The 18,282-nt window shown below is 40.7% G+C and overlaps 1 long non-coding RNA gene across 1 annotated transcript in view; it reads left to right on the top strand.

The window, feature by feature from the left end:
- The window catches only part of LOC114057773, a 22,620-nt gene extending 4,663 nt beyond the window's left edge, over nucleotides 1-17,957 (top strand). The window contains exons 3-4 of the long non-coding RNA XR_003571299.1: nucleotides 326-455; nucleotides 17,944-17,957. This is a non-coding gene — a long non-coding RNA (uncharacterized LOC114057773). The remainder of the gene's footprint in view (nucleotides 1-325; nucleotides 456-17,943) is intronic.
- The last annotated feature ends 325 nt before the right edge of the window (nucleotides 17,958-18,282 follow it).

Consider the following 18,282-nt stretch of genomic DNA (forward strand, 5'->3'; position numbering starts at 1 on the left):
AGGTGGTTCAGGACATTGGTCGCCTGAGTCTGACCCTGGAGATGACAGACTCACTCGGCAGCATCCTGAACGACCAAGCAGCCTTTTTCAAGGAGAGCACTGCTTGCTCCACACGGAGAGGGGCCTAGAAAAGGTGGCCTAACCAAAGCTCATCTCCACTCTTTACCTGGTTGGTTAACCGCGGCCAACGGGCATCTTCTGTTGCGGTCAGACAAAGATTAAGAGTAAAAGGCATACACCTGCCTCCAAAGGTGTACTCAAATTAACACTTGCATGCTGGAACATCAGAACCATGCTCGATACTGCGAACAGTGGACGTCCTGAGCACCGCTCTGCTCTAATTGCCCATGAACTGTCACGTCTCAACATCGACATTGCTGCTCTCAGTGAAGTTCGTCTTCCTGAGGAAGGCAGCCTTAGAGAACATGGTGCCGGTTATACACTCTACTGGTCAGGTAAACCCAGATCTGAAAGGCATCTCTCAGGAGTTGGCTTCACGATTAAAAACTCTATTGCCTCTAAACTTGAAAATCTGCCGACTGGTCATTCTGATCGTATTATCTCCCTACGCCTCCCATTACACAACAAGCAACATGCTGTTCTCTTTCCCCAGGTGGGAAGGGCCCGGGCTCAGCCCTGCCAGGGCAGGAGGGCGTGTGGCCGGGCTGGCAGTGCCACTGGGGGGGAGCTGTGACACCGCTGGGGCCCTGACAGCATCTGTGTTCCCAGGGATCGCTGGGAGGTACCTGAGGGGACAGCAGTTGGAGCTGCAGATGGTCACTGATGGTGAGTGAGAGCAGTGGGGACTGGTGGAAGAGCACAGAGCCTGGGCAGGGAGCTGCAATCTCGCCCTGGCTGCAAAAGGCTCTTCTCCCTGCGTGGATGAGGAATGGCTTGGGCAGAGCAGAGAGCGATTTCGGGGCCATGAGGGGCGTTGACGGACAGCATCTCCCGGCTGATGGTGTTGGGCCCTGCTCCCTCCTGGCCATGGCAAGGGCTGGGTGGGATGGCCCTGGCTGCAGAGGTTTCTCAGGTCAGCCACAGATGCAGGCTCTGACCTTGGCTCTTTTCTTTCCTGTTGCAGCCCTTGAAGATATGAAGAATGACATCAGCCCTGCTATCTCCTGCCTGGCAGTTCAGACCTGCTGTGTCATCGAAGCTGCCCATAGAGCTCCATCGTCCAGACTCCAGCAGCTCCGAGACTGGCTCTGCAGGGCCTGCAAGACCCAGCCTGCTCTGCGGGGCAGTTTCTGGCTGTGCTGCCGGAGCTCTGAGGAGCGTTGATGTGGGAAGCTGTGTCTGCTGGGGCCACATGAGCCTGCGAGGAAGGTCTCAGCTCTGCAAGAACTTTGCATTACCACAGCAGGGGAGTTCCTATTATAAAGTTCCTATGACAATACACAGAGTCTCCGGAGGGTTTTTTGGTGTCCAGTGTCCACCGGGCATTGGGAAGAGGGGAAAAAGGGTTATCGTTCTCAGCAACACTTGCCCAGGTGTGCAGTGGGGAAGGGAAAGTACCCTAAGTGCCCTTGGCCTTTGGTGGTTCTGTTGAAGACTCAAAGCATCCAACAGAGCAGATGAGCAAAGCCTGGAGCTGTGGGGAGGACACTATAAAGGGATCCAGGCTGGCCTGGCTGGGGACACAGAGGGGAGGGGGTCCTGCCGGAGCATGTCTGCTGGGCCCCTGTGGCTGCCCAGCACAGCTCTTTGGGGCAGGAGATGGGCGCCAGCCCTTCCAGGACTCGAGGTGCTGGCAGGTCTCCTTCTGCAAGGACTTGCCAGAGCTGCTAATTTTGGTGCCGTCCAGCCCTGCTGGCTCAGCAGTGCCTCAGAGCGGTCCCTTCAGCACCACAAGTCATGGTCTGGACGAAAACATGGGTGAAGGGAGTCAGGGGCTGCTGATGGACCGAGTGTGCTGGGGCTCACTAACCAAATTTGCTGCTATGGAGCAGACCACTCCACCATATACACTGCCATGGCAAGGGCTGGTGTCAACTCCACCAGCAAACACAGAGTACAGACCGCTAAGGGACCAATAGGTTTCAAACCTGAAGGTTAAAGGAAGTCAAAATCTATTACAGATGCTACTGGGGCAAGAAAGTATGAGTTATTTAGGGTTTTGTAGCTGCACATGTGATATACAAGAAGAGTATTCCAGTAACTCAGAGTAAGAAGACCTCTTTCTGAGTCCAACACTTTGAGTTTTAAGTTACCCCTCCCAGTGTGTGACTGCTGCCCAAGAAGGCTATTTCTCAGAAAACCATCATTTGACAGTGCGTGGGATACAATACAACCAGAAGAAAGTGGTCCTATGGTGTGTTGTTAAATTGATCAGACTAGATATGCTGGTATTCCTGGAGGTCAGGCTCTCCCACTTAATAATTTTGCTGCCTATAAGAGGTAAATTTACTCATTTAGTAGAATGTAAGTTCTGTGCTGGGTGCCTAGAGACAGCATAAAATTTCGAGGCAGATACTGAAAAATAGAGAAAGGAATTTTCATCTAAGGTTAAACATGCCCATGTAGTGCCATCTGTTTATTGTTCCTTCCCCTTCTCTGTTGTTTTCTGTGCTTCAGGCAGTCTTGTTCTCAGTAGCTCCCTAACTGAGTCTGCAAAATTCCTTATCACAGTTCTCCTTTCCCCAGATGTGCTCTCTAGAGGTTGTGCTGGACATTAGGTGGGATCCTTGTCCTCTTGGAAGTCACTGGACGGTTTCCGATGAGCTTCTCTGGGAACAGGACTTCATCTTTTGTTGCACGCTCTCCAAGGTCTTGGAGATGTTCCTCCAATCTCCAAGGGTCTCAAAATACAATTTTTCCTTCCCTCCTTAAAAATAACATTAACTGTAATAGGCCAGTTCTCCCTTCTGCCTAACCTATACAAAGGCCACCACTGATTACAATACTTTATCAAGGTTTTCTTATTCAAATTACCACCTGATGGGCTTCTTAATTCCTTCCAATGTGCCAGTATGCACCTTAATGGGCTCTTTTTCACAGCTGTACTCTATTGAGCACCCATCTTACACACAGCAACACACACAGCTAGCTTCAAACAGCAACAAAATAATGCAGTGATTACAAGAATGATTATGCCCATCTGAGTCTATAAACAGTTAAATACATCAATACTCCAAAGGCTCAAAAAACCAGGAACCAGAATCAGAAAACCAGAAACCACTTTGAGACGGTAAAACCAGACCCCAATGTAATAACACCAGGATGTAAGTGACAGTTAGAAGTATTCCAAGCCCAAGCCCATAAACTGCCACAGACATCAAACCCTGACATTTCTGAAAAGAAAAGAAAAGAAGAGAAAAGAAAACAAAAAGGTTAGTTACAGTTAACTCCAGTAGAATTGCATGCCATGGCACCAGTAGAACAGTGCTTTTGCTATTACGGTTGCATCAATCTGTTATATTTTTCTGGCTTCAGCTGCAATCAGAAATGGTGTGTGGGGGAATCTGATATTCTTGTAGTGCTGCTCAGTGTTGTTTTTCTGGAATTTAAATGTCTTAAACTGTGTGTACTTCTAGTTGTTAAGACTCTACAGCATTTCTCTGTAAAAGAGATGCTGTTCCCTGGCCCCCATTTATAAAGTGGTGTAGCTTGTTTCTGCAATCAGGTGGTTCTGCTTTGGGAGTTTAAGTTCTAGATTTGTATGGTTTTTATTTTTAATAGGTCTGCTGGAGTGGCAGCTATGAGATCAGGCCAAAACTGAATTACATAGTCACTGGAAAATGCACACTTTGAACTGGCCAGCAGGGAAAGAAAGAAGGAGTTTGTTAGACTGTCAGAGTTTATGTTGTGGAACAGATAAACGGCCAAGTGTAGCAACTGCCAGTTGAATAATTTCTAAAATAAGCCAGCGGATCTTTTTTTCAGCTGAAAACTCAGTTTTTCCATAACTCCTCTAATCTTCTAGTTACAGTTCCTGCTTTAGAAACACTACTGCAAGGCAGAGGCATCAATACATAATCCAAGTTTTACCTAGTTATTAGAGTTTTTACTTACATATCTATGTAATTTATATGTATATATATATATTTTTTTTAATCACTCTTTTTGCATCATGAGGCAATATTTATTGTCAAACCTGACTAGCTCTTTGAGACAAGCACTGGTGGATTTGTTTTTTAAACCCCTTTGAAGAGAGTTGGGAAATCTGTGGCATCTCATGTGGTGATATCAGGTAATGAAAAAGGGAATTAGAGTCCTAGAGCTGTAAAGAGCCTCCAAGTATGGAAGACTTGGCTCCCTGCATGCCTGGAAGTGTTGACGTAGGACAACTGGCAATGTCTCCCCCTCTTCCTCAGTATGAAGTTCTCTAAACTCTTTTTCAGGAAATTTTTGAATTTTTTTTTTTTTTTTGCTCCAGTCTTAAGATTTAAATTATTTAATGTGAAAATTATCAAACTGCATTGTAGCTCCATATACAGTCTGTCCTGCTGTGACCTGTTCTTGTTGCAGCAGCTATAGAAGGGAAGTTCCCTCTGCTTCAGAAGAGAGAATAAAGGTGATTAAAGTATTCAGCAAAACCCCCATTGCAGCTCATTTTGGAGCTGAAATCTTATTATGTCTGAATCAGCTGCGACTTGCTCACATTTTTGTCTGTGCTTACAAATCTTAGTCCAAGCAGGATAAAAAAAACCAAAGCCCAACATTTTTCATCCCTACCAGCCCTTGGAACATTCTTTGCTATTTATTACAGCTCTTTCCATCCACAGTGTGTTTCAGTGGCAAAAGATGTGCTATTACAGCTAAAACTTGCTTCTGCTTTTGTAATCCCAGTTCTGGTTCCAGCAAAACTCTCCGTAAAAATGTGAATCCAAACTTTGTCAGAGGTTTGTAAAAGGTGGAACATATGAAAACCAGGTTAATTTAGCAATGGAGCTATTTGTTGCTTCAGAACCAACCTTCCAAGTCAGAGTTGAGAGCTGTGTGTTTTAAGTCATAGCCTGCATTCTTGTGAAGGGGAGGATTATTGGGTCCATGACACATTTTGTATTTCATCCACATTAGTGAGTTTTTACTTATTGTTAAAGAACAGAGCTCTATACTATAGTCTCTGGCTTTATTTTTTTTTTTCTTACTATTCAGTTCTTTTTCCCCAAACATACAATTAATTGTGTTCACGTAATAAAGATTTTTAGAGCCTGATGGACCTTATACATAAAGTTTCCAAGCTTTCATAATTGTAAGTGTTCCATACATTGTAGGTTTAACCTTTTTCAACTTCATATACATACAAGCAAAGCTTGGTTGGATACATACCAGCAGCTTTCCAAGACACTAAAATGAAACAAGGTTTTGAACCTCTTTAATGGGCTGTTATAGAGTAATTTTTCTTTCTGTTCTATTATCCAGTCTCTTGGCTCTGTGGAGGATTTATTTTCTAACGAGACTTGCTTTGCCTTACTGCAAGTAACAGTAACTTAGTGCTGAGGCACAGTCTCTCCTTGTTTCGGGGTTGCTTCACAAATCATTTGGATAGATTTAAGTACAGCAAGACAAAATCTGGAAGTGCTTTGTTGCCAGGGAATGGAAAGTTGGAGGTTTTCCCCCCCTTAGTAGGGGGTATAAAACTACTGGGGGAAAATAAAGCTGGACAAACAGTAGTAGATATTCCAGAGATTATGTCCAACTGGCTTTGGGGCCATAAAAAGAAATCCAGGAGCCATCTAAAACTCTTGTCAGTCAAACAAAAATACCCTGAAACTAACCTTTGTGCTTCCCTGATACTCCTTGGAACTGCACTGACCAAGTATATAGTAAATAGTATATATTGCAATATATATTGCTGCTTTGTGACCCAGCAAGAACTTTATTTACCTGTTGAATTCAAGCATTTATAAAAGTTCTTTTCTGGATCAGTGGAAAGCATTTTCATGGGCTTATGTCTGTCCTAAAAGCCCATCTTCAGAACACCAGCAGTGGCCTGTGCTTTGCAGACGTGCTTGTCTTTTTCTTCACCTTCTCCTTCTCCGCTGTCTCCCTCTGCCTTGTTACGACTTTAATTCTGAGTCTGAGGATTTACTGAGTAGTTTTATTGCATGCTTGGTGTTAACATAGCTGGTCTGCCCTTGCTTATGATGAATGTGCAGTTGAGCTCGGAGTTGCACCGATACCTTGTGCTGGCATTTTATTGCTGGACCATTCCCTCACCAAAATAGATTTACTACCAGAACTGCTGGGGAACTGAGTGCTGAGCTGCCACCACAACAAATACTTGTTGAGAAAGAGAAGGGAGTTTTTAGTAAATCTTTCCATCTGGTTATGCTTGCTGTCCTTTTTGACAATGAAACAACACAGCCCTGTCATGATAGAATTTTCCATGACAAAAGCTACTGGCAAAAGCCTTGGTTTGTGCTATTGGAAATTACTACCTATTTCTAATAAGTGGATAGTTTTAGACAGATAAATTATCCATATTACTGAAGTAATAATTGCCCTAAGAAATAATCTCTGGAGAAGATGTGAAGCTTTGAAATTACATAGTTCTATGTCAGACTAGATTTTTGAGAAGTCTAGTCCGAGAAAGTCAGTAATTAATAGGATTTAGCTCTGTGGCCCAGCCAAAGAGAAGTCTGAAGACTTACAAATCTTATGAAGAAGCATTTCCTGAACTGTAAGTTAAGTGTGTGAAATCATAATTTCTGATATGAGATGAATGCTGTAATAGCTGTATCTTAGTGTACCAGGCACCTGTGGATCTTCTTGGTTCAGTTGAGTTGTTAATAGTGGATTTTAGAAAATTAAAACTTCCTAACAATACCCAAACCCAATGAATAATATTTTATGAAACTAATATATGTATTGTTGATTTTTCTACTCAGCTAATTAAATGGAAACTTTGAAGAGGAGATGAAATTCTCTAGAATAAAAAAAAAAAAAACAAAAACAAAAAGTCCCTGGACATGAAAACCTATCAAAATGTACATGTGCTTGTGTTGCATGTTGGATTTGAGATCCCTTACAGAAAGACACAATACCTTAAAAATTCCCTCAAAAGACACATTAATGGTAAGTGCTATTGTAATAAGGCAGGGTTTTCTCTTCTTGTTGCTTTCTAATACCTGAAGGCCACAGAAATATAATCCAATTCTCAAAAATCTTTCTTTCTGTATTTGTAAATCAAAACCATTTTTAACAACAATATGTTTTTAAGTAGTACCTCTGAAATATCTCTACACCCTTAATTCATTTATCTTACACCAGAGGAACCACATAGATCTCATAATACCCAGTTGATGAATATTTTTGTCTAAAGACTCTTTCAAACTCTTTACAGGATTTGAATGAAGGATCTTAAATATGTATCTAATAAAAAATTATATTGTGGCCAAACAAAATGTCTTTTATCTGTGTTCAGCTATTCTGTTCTGACCCACTCTCCCAGGCATCCATTAATTGCAGTATTTTTCCAGGTGTTAAGGGATATGTTTGATTTTTATTTTAGTTCTTTGAAAGCTCTTAAAAATCATCAACAGCGTTGTAATTAATGCAGAAATAGAAGTGGAACTGTTTCTCTGAACACTTAAAAATGTGGAATATGCTCAAAAAAACCCATTAACTGAACTTGTCTTACCTTCTCTTGCAGAAGTCAAATGTCTGTTGTCTTTAATGGCCCTTCTGTGTATACATCAGTGCCAGGTAGCTTTGTGCTTCCCTATAATTTATAAACTACCCTTCAAGCTGGTTTTAAAGATGTTTACTTGAATTCACGGTATTATATTGTTGCCTCAATTCCTTAAAAGTAGTGGATGCTACATCTATGTAAAAAGAAAAATACCATCTGTGGTAGATTACAGAGTGGAACACACGTGGTTCAAATAAGGGAAAAAATCCATTGTTTACTAAAATTTTATATTCTGCAACAGATACCACATGAAATTCAGGCACTTTTTTTCAGGCTTCTGTGTCTACTGTCAGGGAGTAAAGCAAGAGGAATGCACGAATTGTAGTGGCAGAAAATCCAGTCTTACGTGTCTTGTTTCTTGAAGTGTGTTGGAAATCAGTTTGTTTTCAGAAAGGGCAGCCGTAAAGGGGGAAGGAAAGAGATGCTTTCTCTGTCCATCTAGGAAGTCAAACTAGGACAACCCTAGGTATTCTGTGCTTGTCACTATGTTCACATGGATACAATAAAGCTTTCCAGACATGGATACACTCCAGGCTTTCATCCCCACTGTGCAGTTTACTACTGAGTACACCTCCTGCACAGCAGATGATTTTCCCCTTGTGATGTGGTGACATGTGCAAGGCCACCATCAGCCCACCTATTTTTCATGGAAAGTAAAAAGTCCTCACACTATTACACTTCCCAAACTACTTGAAGAAGCTGTAAGGATTTTTTTTTTTAAATTTGAACCTAATTAAAAAAAAAAAAAAGTGTTCCTCCCCTACCTTTTATTGCAAATATAAAGGTGTTATTGAAAAAAAATTAAAAAGTGTACATTGCTGAGCATGCTGTGCCTTTGGCTTCAGGGTGAGAAACTTGCAATGGCAGCACACTTGTGGTTTTGCCTGGCAGTCTGGTGGATTTACATGCACTTGTAACAAATGTGCATCAGGAAGTGCACGGGTCTGTTGAGAGAAGGTTTTGGAGGCACGTGTCTGCAGATTTGGGATTTGTTTTGAGTAAGCAGCCAAATAGAGTTGCTGTTATTTGATGGCTGAGTAAGGAGCAGCAGAGCTCTAAAAAAAAAAATTTTGAGAACTTACAAAAAATGCTGAGCAAGGTAGGTGATACAGGTTCTGGAAGTGCAAGAACAATTTGTCTGCACCCAGTCAGCCTCCAGAGGCAGTGTTTGGCTGTTCTTTATGATCCCTGTGGTATCGTAGGGTGTTCCAGGTCTCCACACTTGGCCAAGACTCCTGGGTACCCAGAGCACAAACTCCAGGGAGGGTCATATGCCAGCCAGAGGCTTCTGCAAACACACACAAGGTTGGTTTAAAAGCACACTCTGAGCTCTCCTTGGAGTCAGGGAGCTGGCTAACTTTCTGTATGCACAGCTGGAGCTGTCTTGCTCTAAACCCCACCCAGAATGTTGAGAAGTTAATATGTGTGTTTTCACGCACAATATGTGGAAGGGTTTCACATGCATTTCAATGTGTGGAACAGCTGATACCCAAGTGTCAGATCTCAGGTTAAAATCATATCCCAGCGAAAACAGGGGAAAACTAACGGGTGTCATTGTTTATACCGAGACTGGGTTTAACTGAAGTTGGTAAAACTGCTTGAAAAATAAGCACAGTAGACTGAAGGTGGTCTCAGTATGCTTGTTATGGTTCCTATATTTTTTTTTTAATACTACTTGTGTATCTTGTTTATTAAATTCTTTTTCAGGAGTCAGCTGTTCCACTGTAGAGACTGCAGAGTAATCAGCAACACCTGGCTTGCTTTCCTGGTGCCTGTGAAGGGTTCTGGTTGACAGTGGAACCTCAGACCTTGCCTTGGCGAGGTCTTCATGCCACTGATCATTGGGAAGGGCAAACCTCTCACTCTGGCATTGGGAAGAACCCTTGATGTTCCAAGCTGCACTGGATAGAAAAGGTCAGATAGAAGCAAAAATTTTTTTCAAGCTGCTTCTGGTAAGAAAGCAGGCTCTTTTACTGTGGCAGATTTAAGGAGATATAAGTTAAGGGAACAAGTATTTATTCTGGTAGCTGAGTGTGTGTTATGGTTACTGTGATGAGAAGAGTTGGAGTAGAAGCAAGCTTGGACAGCTTCTGTGAATGGAAATTCTTCAAAGACACAGATGTTTGCTGAAGTTGCACACAGGGATCAATTTAGTCTTCATTAAATTCTTCGCTCTTGTTGAAGAAATTACATTTTTTTTTTTTCTAACTGGTTAATTTGAAGTCTCTAATCAGTTGAGTATTAGGACCTGACAGGCCCCAAAACTGAGCATGTTTTGGAAATGCCTGTGGGATGATGCAAGCAACCTCCTTCCTATTCCTTAGGGCTGTTTTCCAGATATCTGGGTTTATGAGGGCATACCGGGAATCCCCACTGTCCCAACTATGGAAAGGGTGGGAAAAGGAGAAGAAGAGAACTTAAGTGAGAACTTAAAGAAGACAGGAATGACTCTGGTGAAGTGTTATAGTCAGACATGGTACTATTTACTTCGGAGAGACTGCACCCAACTACAAGATCCTGAATTTCCGTGTGTACTGGCAGAGGAAAAAAATGTATGTGACACTGCAAGAATATAAAAACCAAATGTGAATTTGTAGTTCGACACGTTATGCAATAATGTCGAGTTTTGAAACCCTAGGGAGGCTTTGTTTCACCATGGCTGTACGTTGTACCACAGGGAACCTGATTGCCCATTTTGTTTTGTCTTTGGTCATGCTTAGTAGCAGATGTAAAGATACAGAAGTCAATTAGCAGTCAGTAAAAGGCATATTGCAGGAAGATGAGTTTTTCTGGCACTGGGCATGCAACTTTTAACAATTTTCCAGTTAGCCAACCAGTAAAGCAGCCACCCTGACAAGCTGTCTGCCTGTTTGCAGTGGGGGTCAGTAAATAAAACAGATAATCCATCCTGGTTTAATAAGAAGTTAGTTTGATGATGAAAATCCAGAAGTGGGACAGAAAATAAACCAAATAGGACAGAGTCTTCACTGCAGAGTAACATTATTTTAAATTATGAACAGCATGGTGAGCTTTGACAGTAGCTGTGGGGACTTCTTCATTTGCCATAGCTGCTTGCCCAACTGTCTGCTGCTGTGCTTGAATTAAATTCCCCTTCCTCAGTGAATTCCCTCTGTCCTATCTCTTATGCAGAGAAAGAGAGTTTAACTTTGCTTCCCACATTCTTTGATTTATTTTTTCAAAAGTAATGCACACTCCTAATGTAGGGTTTAGAGACCATCCATAATTCAAGTGCCATTCTTGTAGTGGCCACACACTGAATTGCAAAAGCAGGCAGTAAAATAAGGAGCTATAAATTGTGTGCCTTCTATATTTGCTCATATTTCCTTATAACAGAAGCTGCTTCTTGTTAGGGATTAGAGAACTAAACTGTCCTGGCATCTCTTGCAAGCAGGAAAATCAAAAACCTCAGTCATGCATGTGCTGCAGTAGTTGTACTTAAAAAAAGTACTTTAAAAAGGTCTTGCCTTCTTAGTTAAGGTGAAGTTAAAAATAAGCTGTAACACTTTGCACTGACCAGGAAAATGGTACTTCATTTTATTAGTTGTCATGCTGTTGCACCCCCTTCCCTGCACATGCATTCAAAATCCTCAATGGTTTTCCGCGTTTTCCCCTACAAAACTTACTCCCTTACATGGTTCTGGAATTTCAGTGTTTTTCACTGTCTCAATTATAAAATAAAAGAGAAAAAACAAAGAAAAAAAAAAAGAAAACCCAACAAAAAACACGGGCACAACTCTCCCTCCCGAAACCTCAAACCTTCACAAAATGAATGCTTTTCCATTCATGGAACTTGCAGAGCTTATTACTGTTTCCATGTTTTTCCAGGAGGTGGGGTTACAAGAGTTATCCAAACTGTTTGCCCTGGATGGAGGCTTGGTGTGTTTATCCAAATCAAGCTTTCCTCATATAATCACAGATTTTTGAGGCAGTGTTAAACTGGATTTCTTAAGGTAACAGAAACCTCTTTGTTTGAAACCTTCAATTCTGGAATACCGTAGTGCAGTTTGAAAAAAAAAAAAAAAAAGAAAGAAACAAGAAACATCTGGTAAGTCAGGATACTGTCTGCACTGGCACAATGATACAATAATAAAAAGCCATTTTTTTCCAAGTCTGTTCTTGCAAATAACATTATTACAACACTTTTCTGGCTGCAGAGAGCTTTATGGGAATGAGAACATGCTGCAAAGCGTTTTGCTGCACAGAACAGCTACACATTGGAAATACTTCTCTGTTGGCTCCTTGCATGAGAGAATAGTGAGGCTGGCTTGTAACTGGGGCAGGTCTGTGCATCTTGCACGGACAGACTCAAGCAAGCAGCTGGGAGTAGCACCAAACACAGTGTAAAAGTTTAGTTCCTTAGTAGTTAAGGCACTCAGTGTACTCTGCTGTAATTGTAGCCTTAGAAAAAGTTGTTGGATTTCCATGGGGATCATTCTCTCTGGTGTGTCAGCTTCTCTTTGATACCCTTGGGAGTGCCAGGCTGCAGCCTGCAAGACAATGGGCATTACCCATGGATATGAAGATTGCCCCCCAAACCCCAGCTATGACTTAGTGATACAGACTGGGCTGAATGTCCCATTGCCCAGGGACAGTTTGCTCTGGGAAAGTAGCCAGAAAGTCCTGGCACAGAACGGTTCCCCAGCCCACAAAACGGGCCATGGAGCCGTTGTGGTAGATTAAGCAAGGTAAGGTCATGCCAGCCACCATCTAAGCCCTTGCACTCAGAATGCAAGCAGCTCTTGTGCTTTCTCTGGCGTGCAAGCTCTGCTCATCCCGGCAAAGATAATGCTAATACTGTTCTCACAAAAATGGGGAACTCCCTGTTTTAGTAGCAGGTAAAATTATTTTGAGATAAGACAGCCAATAGCACCATTTTGGAAAAAATGCACTGCAGAAAAAAATACCATGAAAACCATGAATGTACTTCCACTTTCTTCTCCCGGCTGCAAGTATATCCTTGGCATTTTTACTGTTTCCTTTCTTTTCCCTGTAGTCAGATTCTTGGTGTGGTTTGATGCTGGATAGGAGGTGCTGATTTAGCAGCTCTTGAGCAGGTTGTGAAGTGGGACGTTTGTCCCGGTGTAAAATAGCTCTGCTGGCACCAGATGTCAGTGTTGGTCTGCACTGACAACCCTGGCAGGGCACATCTCTGTGTCCCCCTCTGCACCACAGGCTGAGCAGCTGCCTCAGATGGTGATAATCTACTTGAGAGACATAGCCTGCAATGGAATTATAGTTGCAAAAACCTTTCTGATTAAAAGGTTTTTAAAAATAAAATACCTGCTTTAAAAGTGCTTTGATAAATTGTATCAATTGCCTGTGTGTGGGAAAAAGGAGTTTAGGTGAAGCAGGAAGGGACATGCTTTGAGGTGACTGACTGAGACTGATTTCTGAGTCAAATTCTGTGTTCCACCTCTGGGAGGACAGTAGAGAATTCTTGGCTTGTTGTGATCTGTGGGCTGAAGGAGCTTTTGGCATAACCTTGCCAGGGAAATGTTCCTCTGTGTAATGGAAGACAGTGCTGGCTGCCTTTGCTTTTGGTGGCCACAGCAATGTGAAACCTGGTGCCAGCACGTTTGGCCAGCGCTGCTGCTAAAGGGATGGCCTTCCCAAGCAGCAGGAGAGTCACAGGTTAGGGTCAGGGATGCTATTTCCTGACTGAGACCCTCAGTTTTGAGGGGAGTACACAAGGTGTTCTGGAGTAATTTTAGTTTTAACCTAAGTAAAACCTATCTGTGACTTGAATTGCCTTCCAGAGGTTCCTGTTCATCTCTGATCATTGAGGAGAATGCAGCGGCAGTACCTTGGATCATATATATAATTTAAATATTCAAAATTTAATGTGATTGAAGGCAATATCTCATTGTTTAATAGATGAATAAATTGATGAATTTTTCTACTATTGCTGCTATAAAATGGATACTTCCCACTACAGCTCATAAAATTACATTTTGAAATCATGTAAGTTTTGACCTCTGGCACGCACTCTGAGGCAATGACTTCCACAGTGTGACAATCTTTTGGGAGTAAAGATATCTCTTTTGCCCCTCTTATGCCTTCTATATTAAAGACAGACAACTATTTCCCATCTCCCTATAGTTCAGTATCGTTCTCTTTTATTTTTCGGATTTTTGTCATGGTCCTTCCTTTCATATCTTGTTTTGTCTAGAGACAAATGTCTCTAATTGGGTATTACACCTCCAATAATGCTGTTCAGATTCTATCACTTTGCAGAAAAATGGTTTGTTTTATGATTTTCCCTAACACTGCCTTTTTTTTTTTTCCTTATGAAACAACTGATGTTTTTTATAGGACTGTGTATTATAAACCTAAGATCTTCCTTCTGAATGGAATGAATCGCTTTAGATCTATTTTTATATCTATATACACTTTTAAAAAAGGCTTTCTTTATTCCATTCATTAGTTTTGAATTCTGGGAAAGATTTGGACTTTGGAAGTCCTTAGTCTGATTCTGCTTCTAGTGGGGAAGGCTTTCAGCACTGACAACACATCAGAGAGAATATAATTCCAAACAGTCTAAAATCTGAAAATATCAGGGCTTGTCAAGGGACAGAAAGCTAAATGCTTGGAAAACCTCTTCTTTGTTTCTAGTTTTGTCAAAATAAAAAGATGCATTCCTTAACCCAGCTCCCACTTGCAGCAGTGAGCGATGCTTTCTAGATCCAAGCCTTACTTCTGAGATTTATTGTAGGCAGGTCTGGATATAAACTGTTCCCTAAATTTCTGAAATCTTGGTAAGAGTATTATGTGTATACAGAAACTTAGAAGATGCTAACCATGCTATCCAGAACTGTCTCCATGGCAGGGACAATTACTTTTAGTTGCTTTAATTTTATGCTCAGGGGTCTTTTGCAGCAGGGAGGATCCTTTTGTAGTTGTGTATTCCACAGCCCAATCACAACAGTAATTGAACAAAACAGAAACCACTTGGGAGGGGCTGTGGTTGCTCCCAAAACTTAAAAGGATTACCTGTGATCATCTTCAAGCATCTGACAACTTCATGGGTAAAACTTTGAAACATTATTTAGTGTTTTGCCCTTATCCTTAAAGTGTTATTGGTATAAAGATGAGAAAATCCCAGCACACGCCTTCAGTCATCATTCCTCCTAGGTGGCATCTATTTGGTAGGTGAAAGGGCTGTAGTTTAGGGCAGGGTGTGAAGCAGATATTTAAAATACTATTTAATATACTGTCAGTATTTTTTCTCCCTTGCCCTCTCCCCCACATTATCTGCCTTCCCTTAAACTGCTGTTGTGTTCATTAATCCCTGCTGTGAAAGTGTATCCATAAACTAAATTTGCATTTGGTCCTCAGAGCAGGAAGAAGGTGAAGAAAAGCAAAACTGTAATTTTAGCTTAGTAGTACTAAAACAAAAATATCTCTGGTAAGAGAGAATACCAACAGTGTGAGAATTGGAACGCTGCTGTAATTGAAAAGAATGCTGAACTAATGTTTGTATTAGAATAAATTACTGGGAGAAAAGAAGAGAAAATATGAAAGTATGAAAACATATCTAGACCGCAGAGTCCAAATGGATTAAATTTTAAGGGAACATAGAAGCAAACAGGAAACTTCCTGTTATTCTCAGATTGATAATAGAAATAAGAAAGTGATATTAGCGAGAAATGTGTTTCCCTGTTATCTCTGACTCTTTTCTCATATTACCCTGAAAAAACACGATAGTGGAAATTAAAAATATCAAAAAACCCTCCACCCCTGCCCCAAAGCCAAAACTCTACCTGCTGGCCATCTTTATAACTCTTGTCAACCCTGAGGCACCTTCAAATACTGAACAATATCTAGTCAGGAGATAAATTCTGACTTTATATTGCTTAATCATCTTATCTGCTTATTATTTTGTAGTTCTGTCTGTGATTTTCGTCCCACCTGTCACCTACACTCTCTCTTACTGTCTCCTCCCCATAATGCTGTTACGACATAATCTTTGCCTGGTACTTCTAAGGCCTTCCATAAAATAAAATTAGGTCATCAATTGTTTAAGTATATTCTGACAGCAGTGATCGAAAATATGTTAAAGCTGTAATAAGTTGGTTAAAAAATGGAGAAATGTGGAGAAGCCAAAAAGTAGCCACAGCATATATTATAGCATATTATTCTTGAAGAATTACAACCTGTTAGTGTATTTCTAGCTGTGTAGTAAGACTGAAAATTAAATACTCCATCTACTCAGATTTTCCTGCTTGGTGGTAGCAAGACCAACTGACATTATGGAAGTGGTATTTTAATGCTACTTTGAGAGATGAGGTAATACTTTGATCACTGAAAGGGGTTCTTTTTTTTTTTGTTTGTTTTTTTTTTTTTTTTTTTTTTTTTTTTTTTTTTTTTTTTTTTTTTTTTTTTTTTTTTTTTTTTTTTTTTTTGTTTGTTTGTTTGTTTAAGGATTTTTGTCCTGATTTACAGAAAAAACTGAAGAGCTCTCATTTGTGTGAGTTTTATGTGTTTTATCCAGGAAAAAACGTAGAGTGCACAATTTATTTTATCTTTCTCTAGTTCAGTGACACTGATCCAAATTCTATTGAAGTTTAGGAACTTTCTAGCTGTTGCTGTGGGTTTTTGCATCAGATTAGAAATGGATATCTTTTTGACTTTCATGCAAGTGAACTACTTGTGTCTCAGATCATAAATCTAATCACCAGTGGAAGTCAGACAGAAGAATGTCCCTTTTTTTAGGCATTGAGCTGCACTCTTTCTTCTTGTGTGCAAGTAATGACTGAGTTTTCCAAAGGTAAGGGCTGATGATTCTCCCCTTCCCCATTTTTTCCTCAGGGAGCAGAAAATTCTTCTGCTTCCCTAAGGTTGCCCAGCATGGTGTCCTCCCAAGAAGGCAAGAATAAGAAGGATGTTTAGGACACTTCTTTCTCACATTGCCTCCTTTAATAAGTTCTGTGCTTCATTTTCCTTTTACTGGGTTTACTCCAAATGTTTCATCATGAGCTCGGAGTTTTACTTAAATCTTACATCTGCTAAATTAATCTCTGTGTGGCAGACTGCTACAATGATTAATATTTCCCATCCTGGTGTGGACAGTTGGTGCAAAACACAGGCTAATATTTTCAAAACTGTACATTTCTAACTAAAATCCCATTAGTCATCTTTTCTAGACGAAAATGAAGGGTCATGTCTACACTCAAAGTGAGGCAGACTTTAAAAGGCAGACAGAAAATATCATGTAAAAGCTCACAGCGTTTTCAGAGCATGCATTGATATATGTAGCTCTAAAATATTCCAGGGTGTGGGTTTTTTTCTTCTCTGGAAGAAAACACAGATGTTTGAACTCCAGCATTACCCACAGCACTAGTCATGTTTTCCAGGTTGGCTTCCTAGATGAACTGTGGCTTCAAGTCTAATATCTCTGGGATTCCTCTTTAACTACATCAACATCTGGCACAGGGATTTTATACAGTTTTGTGATTACTTTCCCCATTTAAAACACATACACCATGAAAAATATTACTGGGTGGTGATGTGTTATCACACAAAGGAAAGATGGTCGTGGCTGCAAAACAACCACCTTTGCCTTCATGGTTAGACAGGAGATTTTAGTCCTGATTGGTTAGAGACCCTGGTGATAACGTTGATTTAATTTTATTTTTCTTGTATCGGAATAAGAACCTTCATCCAGCAGTGATCAGTGATAAGACAGGCATCTGAAGCAAGCAGAGGGAGCAGCATGTGAAGCAATGCAGGCACCAAGAAGCTTCTCAAGCAAAACTGGGTGACCTTTAGCATGGCTGCTGTGGCCTAGCCCTCCCTTTAGCAACACCAGAAAAATGCTACTGAGAGCAGAAGGTTTCAATCAAGGAAATGAAAGTGAATAATGGTTCTTATTCATTCTAATTCAGGATGCTAAAACAGGTAAATAACCCATATATTGCACAAAATTGAGTTTTAAGCATGAAAATAATGTCCATGATGAATTTGGGGCAGAGAGGAGCGTGACAAAATCAGCTGACAGGAGGTGACTTCTGCAGAATAATCACTTTTGATCTGTACTTCTGTACAGATCAGACATTGTAGGGTTTTGTCTTCAGCCTTAGATTGCTCAGAAACCAAAAATGTTTGAGGTTTTTTTATTTCCACTGCCTTTCTCAATTCCTCATATAAAACTGTACTTTTTATACATTTAATTTTACATGGGGCCTGTGTTTTATAATGTCACATAGGGTAATTTCTACTTGTTCCACCCAGTTTATGTCAGAGTTTCTTTAGTGTGCAGTTCCATGTACTACATATATAAATAGTAAAACTGCCAGAGCTATATTCCTCTATTATTAAAGTGTCTGGGATGCACACAAATTCATCTTGCAAGGGCCTAAAGACGAGGGATTCTGCAGGACTTACTCAGAAACAGTTTGAACCTGGTAACTCCTAGGGATACTGGTAAAGAAAACATTCCTCTGGCAGGCACACTAAGGAGCTAAGGTTTTGTGGTTTAGTTTAATTGCATTCAATATATTTTGTAATTAAGTTACATAATGTAGAGCCTTAGAGGTAGATTTAAAAATTTGATTAAAAATCAATATTATAGAAAATAGAATTGTAAATTCCTGCATTTAACCTAGTCAAAGCTGATCCATAAC

The sequence above is a fragment of the Empidonax traillii genome, unplaced genomic scaffold (assembly GCF_003031625.1).
Source record: "Empidonax traillii isolate 1590-97213 ecotype Southwest subspecies unplaced genomic scaffold, ASM303162v1 scaffold145:size929809, whole genome shotgun sequence".
In the NCBI taxonomy this organism is placed as follows: Eukaryota; Metazoa; Chordata; class Aves; order Passeriformes; family Tyrannidae; genus Empidonax; species Empidonax traillii.